This window comes from Sinocyclocheilus anshuiensis, unplaced genomic scaffold, assembly GCF_001515605.1.
Source record: "Sinocyclocheilus anshuiensis isolate Anshui unplaced genomic scaffold, SAMN03320099.WGS_v1.1 scaffold655, whole genome shotgun sequence".
Taxonomy (NCBI): Eukaryota; Metazoa; Chordata; class Actinopteri; order Cypriniformes; family Cyprinidae; genus Sinocyclocheilus; species Sinocyclocheilus anshuiensis.
In genome coordinates this window covers 536,888-544,278 of record NW_015548221.1, presented here as the reverse complement: position 1 = coordinate 544,278, position 7,391 = coordinate 536,888, and the positions used below count along the sequence as shown (strand labels likewise).

The following is a 7,391-nucleotide window of genomic DNA, read 5'->3' as shown; positions in this document are numbered from 1 at the left end:
GGGGGGGGGGGGGGGGGGCCCCTGCTGCTCTGGCAGCTTTTCCATCATAGTGAATGGAACCAATTATAAATCTAAAGCAATTTCTCCACATTATTCAACAGCAACTCATTGAGCTTAGACTGCCTGCGTGCTCGCCAGCAAAAGAGTCCAGTTCCAAAGATCGGAAAAAACAAGCAGAAAGGGGTGGGGAATAAAAATATATAATAAAAATAAAACATCATAAAACTGTTTATTACGCACTCGGGCAAAAATGCTCTGTTGCCTGAGTGAATGGCTGTAAACAGCACTGATACAAAACAGTCTAAAAGGAAACAAAACAGGACATTTAAAGCCGAAAAGTGTCTAAAACGTCTTTTAAAAACAGGTTTAGTATGGTGAATGTCAAATGATTAGGTCTTTCAGAGCCAAAGGTCTGGCTTTGGCAGAGGAAGCCCTTGTCAACTGTAAACACCGACAACATCCATGACCACACAGTTTGCAGACACATCAAAAGCAACACCAACCACATAATAAACAAACCCTAAACTGCAAAACAATACAGTAGCCTTTGGCTTTTGAACATACCATGGTATCCAAAAAGCATAAAGATGAAGAAAACATCCTACCTATTTCATCACAAAACAAAACTGCTGTGCTGAAGGATAGGTGTTTATACACCATCGTTTAAAAGTTTGGGGTGAGTCCGATTTCTGTTTTTGAAAGAAATAAATACATTTAGCAACGACACATTAAATTGGTCAAAAGTGACAGTAGAGACATTTATAATGTTAAAGAAGTATTTAATGTAAATGCTGTTTTTTTTACTTTCTATTAAAAAATAATCCAAAGAGTTTCCACAAAAAATATTAAGCAGCACAGCTGTTTTCAACATTGATAATAAGAAATGTTTCTTGAGCACCAAATCAGCATATTAGAATGATTTCTGAAGGATTTTGTGACACTGAAGACTGGAGTAATTGCTGCTAAAAAAATCAGCTTTGCATCACAGGAATAAATTATACCTTAAAATATTAAAATAGAAAACAGTTATTTAAAATTGGAATACTATATCAATAATACTATACCTATTTTATTCTATTAATAGAATAAAACAAATGCAGCTTTGGTGAGCACAAGAAACATTAAAAAATCTTATAGATCCCAAACTTTTGAAAAGTAGTGTATATTGCAAATCAAAAATCATAAAGCATTTAAAAAGCTCTTTTAAAACCTTATGTTTGAGAGAGAAAAAAAATCTTCACAACTACTTTCAACAAGTGAATTTTAAGGAAATTTTTAAGAATTATTTATAAAATTCCAATTATCAGAACATGAAAGTGGCATGTAATCTATCCTGGACAGACAATGAAGACAACTAATGGAATATGTGTTTGCAGAACAGTTTCAGAGCATGTGTGTGACTCTGACAGTGAGCTATAGTTCTCTAAAGACGAGTTATCGAGAGAGTGTGAATAGTCTTGTGAGAATGTCTCCATTACTCTGTGCTTGTCAAACGGTCCTTAATCTTTGTACAAATATCAGCTTTACACACTGAGCTGTTTGTCTGCAAACAGTCGCTGCTTACTTACCAGGGCCTGGAGTTTATCAATGATCTCACCGCCTTGCAACAGACACGATGACACAAATAGCAACGTGCCGCTATGTTTGTGCATTTCCCTGATGTCAGAGACAACTCGGGTCAAACATAATACCGTCTTCACAACTACTAGTGAAGTGACAAGGTAACACATTACCGAGTATTTCACAAGTTTTAGAGTTAAAGTAAATGCACATATTGCTCTTAAAGGAATAGTTCATTCAAAAATACACTCACCCTCAGGCCATCCAAGATGAGTTTGTTTCTTCATCAAAACAGATTTGGAGAAATTTTGCATTACATCACTAGATCAACAATAGATCCTCTGCAGTGAATGGGTGCCATCAGAATGAGAGTTCAAACAGCTGATAAAAACACCACAATAACCTACAAGTAATTCACACAAATCCAGTCCATTGAGTAATGTTTTGTGAAGCAAAAAGCTGTGTTTGTAATAAATTTATCACTAAGTGTTTTCATTTCTAACCTCTATCCATATTTATTTCCCCAGGTGAAAAATTGTCTCGACTGAATCAGGAGAAAGATCAAGCACCATTTACAAGTAAAAACAGTTCTAAACAAATATGTAGGTGGAGAGGACAACAGAGGAAGCATTTTTATGGGTTATATGGACTGTATTATATGGACTTTAGGGGATATTTTGGCCATTAATAGCTTTAATGTTTCTTACAAACATGAAGCTTTTCACTTCACAAGTCTTTAACTGATAGACTGGAGTTGTGTGGATTACTTGTGAATTATTGTGATGTTTTTATCAGCTGTTTGAACTTTCATTCTGACGGCACCCATTCACTGCAGAGGATCTATTGTTGATCTAGTGATGTAATGCAAAATTTCTCCAAATCTGTTTTGATAAAGTAACAAACTCATTCTGGATGGGCTGACGGTGAGTACACTTTCAGCAAATTTTCATATTTGGGTGAACTATCCCTTTAACAATTAAGGTTTTCCAAGAAAACAAGAGGAACATGAGAAAGTGAGAAAGTCAACCAGCCACCTGGAAATCCAGGTGTTATCATGTGCCTAATGAAATGGAGAAAGCTCTGAAACTAAATTACCTCGACCAGGTGCGGCTCCAACAGCGACTTCATACTTTAGAGACGATTATTCTTCACTGCGGGCTAAAAATTGCCTCTTGACAGACTTTTGTGCTTTGGATAATTCAGAGCACGTTTGGAAACAGCAGACTGACACGCCGTGCATTCCACTATGAGAAGATAATCCTGATTGGAGAGCATCTTTTACCCGCACGCACACACAAACCCGCAGATTGTTGCCTCCAGGCTGTTATGACTGCATGAACATACCCGCTGAAACAGACATGAAAGCCAGCCTGCAGGAGTTTTTTATTACACAGCCTTCTTCTGCAAATTAACAGAAAAGTTACACCCTTTAAGAAAACAATGAGCTGGTCCAAAAACCTCCGCGGCAACAAAAAACCTCCACATCCAACAAGACTAATCAGCTCTCATTTGGTCACACACACTAGAAATGAGTTCATAATGCTGCAAACTCGTCGCCTATTTTTCTATGAAAACAAGAGCGTTTAAAGACATATGTCACATCCCTGACATCTCTACCACGCTGATACCTGATCAGCCTCGTCCCTCCTATCTATATGCCTTTATCAACCTTTCCAAATCCCCAGACGGGCCTCTCTGGCTCAGCTATGGGATACCTGTTACACTGAAAGAATGCGGAGTAGTGAGGGCATGTGATCTGAAATCTGCATCCATCTGTGCATAGCTAATAGGCCTTCCCACCATTATAACCAAATAAGGTCAGAGCACTATGAAAGCCAACAAGATAATCAGACTGGAATCAATTATGGAACAACTTTGATCCACCCGACCACCAATCATCTTGAGCAAAAACCAGCTACCACAGTTTTTCCTCAAATTGAATTCTTGGCATTCGAGTAGACCGATCTGGCTCGCAAGAATCTATCAACTAGTTTGAAACACACGCAAGGTCAGCCAGCAATCCTCTCAGTTGGCCTGTTTTCTTTCTTTTTTGAAAACAATGCAGCAACTGGGCGCTAACATTTTGGGGCCCTGATAAACTACATTAGCAGCTTTGTAACAGTATTGTCCTGTCATAACTCTATAATAAGCATGCGGCATTGTATGCTTTTTTTTTTTGCAAATAAAATGTCAGAAATCAAATCTTTAGTAGTTCATCAGTTAGGTTTGGTTTTGTCTCCACAATACAGCAAGGCTTTCTGAGCAAATGACATCTTACAGATCAACAGTATCATTTTCATGACTTATATTGATATTTTTTATAATAACTAAATCATTAGACTACAACAATAAAACATCATATGCATTATGAATATTTTGTTTATTATTATTATTATTGTTATATTCATTCATTGCCATCATATTATGTTGTTTTGCAATCTAAATAGTCACAAATGTATTTTTTTCCTAACAGTTAGCCATGTCTAACAGACAAAATGATAACTGATTAAGAAGAAAATGTGTTAATATATATAAAAACTTTTATTTTAGACCCAATGAAATGAAACTAGATACCAATAAAGCAAATATTTTTATATAACTGCTACAACACTTCTTTGTAATTGTTTACAAACAAACAGCTTTAACATTTTGGGCACAATTTCCTAATGACCAACAATAATCAACATTTGACCAATTTGTTTTATCAACATAAAAAAGTAAAAAGTACAAAAAAAAGTCAGAATGTTAATAGAATGACAAAATATATAAACATACATGATTTATTCAAGTGTAAAATTGTGTTGCGCGCAGTAATGTCAACTACTACAGCTGAATGAGGTCTGTAAAACTATGCAAAAGTTTTCATAGAGACTTCATAACACATTTGTTGACAATCTGACAATGATACGTTGATACAAACATTATAAATATCATAAATGCAGACGTATTTTAATTTTCGCCTATGATTAGCATTGGGGGACAAATGAACATCACAGCCGCAGCCGAAGCGCATTTAGCCATCTTTTATTGAAATACCGTCACAAATACGACTACTAAATACGTTTTAAAGAAGAAAAAACAACAAACGTAACCTCGAAGAGTCGGGAATCTATTACAGCAATCTGATAAGAGAAAGTCGAAACAAAATAGCTAGTTAGCTAACACCCGCATCTTTTAACAAAAAATATAAAAAGGCATCTTTCTGAGATTAACAACACGCGATGATTTCTACAGGGTGAGTATTCGCATAAGTGCAAAAATGTAACGTTAGGAAATACTTTGAAAAGTGAAGGAAACTCGAGTAAGCTATTAGAATAGCATGGTGGGGTTCCTAAAAACAAGAGATGTTTTGGGGGGGAGGAGAGAGAGAGACTTACCAAAAACGTGCAGTAGTTCGGAGTTGAATCCACTAGTTTTTCTTTGGTTGACTTTTTCCAATGTTTCTCGTTGTTTAATCCAAGAAAACTGCAATTCCTAACCTTCTTTACCCCGCAAACCGCTACTGCTTCAGTAATTCACTGCTGCAGCAGCACCGACATTTTCTTCGGCTCCCCGAGTTCTTGCATTGAAAGGACGTTTTTGGATGACTGAGTCCTGGAACAATTCTCCCTTTTGCGAGGAACTTCTCGGGTCCTCCCACTTCCCAAGAAGGAGGGGGGATCTGAACAATAAAGATTCCTTCCCAAATCTCAGCGCAGGTCTCGCTTGTCTCGCCTAAAGAAATAGACTTTATAGCTTGAGTAGAACGTTCGTGACGAGAACTTTGCGTTGTCTTCGCGCGAAACCTAAACGTTCGCAAAGTTACGTGCGCTGGATGAGGAGTCCCTCCCCCTCCCGCTGCCTCTCTGTTCTCCCTGATTTGGTACGCGCTCGTCCCCGCAGGGCTTGCATTGACCCCCGTCTATTGAAGCGACAGTCCCGCAGGCGCAGCTGTACCGTGTTGTGCGGGAAAACCTCACCGTGAGGACCCCCGCATGTGTCTCTCAGAGCCACTGGGTTCATTCACATCATACCATTACACAGACACGGTCAGTGGTGAAAGGCTCTACAAGACCTCCCACCATTTACCTGAACTGTTATTTCAGCATGGAAAACTGTGGCAAAGTGTTTTAGTATGTATTTCTTAAAAACAAAAAATTAAATTATTAAAATGTTTTTTTAAATGACTACTATTTTCATGACTACTTTTTAAATCTCACTAGTTTATTATATTCAATTGTAAACAAACTAAAAGTTACTAGTAACTAATCCAATAGTACTTCTTACTATACTAATGCTACTTTCTATTGGTTTCCTGAACTACTTCCTATGTTTCCTACTGTACTAATACCACTTCTCATTCGTTTCCTTTACTACTTCCTCCTACTGTACTGTAGCCTATATATATAATGAAATGTAAGACACCAGAAAAAAAAAGTTTTAAATATATTAAGGCACTTTAAGTGTTTTTACAACGTTTTGTCGCACTGTTTAATGATTGAAATATTGCCGCTGGTGCTTAATATGGATTGCAAATGGCCAAAACTTGCATTTTGTTCACATACCTTTGTTTTATTCTTTTTTGCTCTAAATATTTGCAGCTGGGAAACAGACGGAAAATTGAGAGGCTCGTGCTGCAGTTCTATGGATGTTTTGCCCTCCAAGTCTTCGAGCTGGTCATGTGACTGAAAGCTATGAATAGAATGGCTCGTAATTGTAGTACACGCTCGTTTATTGAAATGTTAACCTAATGCTGCATTCCAGACAACTCGGATATAATAACTATTATATTATATTATACTTTACATAATAATATATAATATACTATTTTTTTATATATATATATATATATATATATATGTAGAGAGAGAGAGAGAAAACTTAGCAATTTCTGTGAGAAAATCGTTTCCAAGTGAATCCATCTTCTTTAGTGTAGTTGTGATTGAAAATGAAAAAGGCACTGCTGACTAACTTGTAATTCGAATATACACACTAGTAACATAAAAATAGATACTAGTAAGTTAAAAATACTAAATACCTTGTGTTTGCGTGTCACCTGTTGCTCCTCAGGTGAAAGTAAATGTCTCTGAGTATGTTATATGGCGATGTGTGTGGTTGGTCTTGCCTGGTTTTTGCATGCTATGTCAGAGCCACATGTTTTCTTTTTGGTTTGCTTGGCATGAGAGCTGATGTTATAGCAGAGGATGAATTAGACTTCCATGCATATTAGCTGTGCAGGCTCTCTGCCCATGTGGACACAGCTGCAGTTGACACACCAACAATCAGACCCTCTCCAATTTACACACACGCTCTGCTGGCATGCACACATGCTGTAATTGTTCCAGTAATTAGGGGAACCTCAATACTGCTCATTGTTCTAATCATGTCATCAGTCTTAGTATGCAGGTGGGTCTAAGCTATTACCACTAATAAAAAAAATATATTATAAAGGACCTAGCTGTAACATACTCTACCATAACACCCAGGAAATCTTAAAATATGAGTTTTTGAGTTCAAATTAGTAATTTGTTCCAGTTTTAGCTTCAGTCATTTCTTCATTAAAAATCATTAAAAACTGATGTTTAATGTACAGTTATGAGAAGTTGGATTTTTGACCAATGAGATGCCGTGGTGGGTGGGGCTACACAGTGTGACTGCAGAAACTGAAATCAAATAGTACAGTATAGCAATAGTAACTCCTAGATCATGGGTTTTATTTCAAGGGAATGTACAGTCTGATAAAATACAAAAATATATATAACTCATTTTGAATGACGTATCTGGATGAAATATATATATGAAATATAAATGAACCTCCTGGCTCTCTCTCTCTCTCTCTCTCTCTCGCTCTC

The 7,391-nt window shown here is 36.9% G+C and overlaps 1 protein-coding gene across 1 annotated transcript in view; it reads right to left on the bottom strand.

The window, feature by feature from the left end:
- The window catches only part of LOC107654228 (brother of CDO-like), a 28,730-nt gene extending 23,404 nt beyond the window's left edge, over positions 1-5,326 (bottom strand). The window contains exon 1 of the mRNA XM_016441229.1: positions 4,938-5,326. The gene's annotated coding sequence lies outside the window, so the exon portion shown is untranslated. The remainder of the gene's footprint in view (positions 1-4,937) is intronic.
- Positions 5,327-7,391: the final 2,065 nt, after the last annotated feature.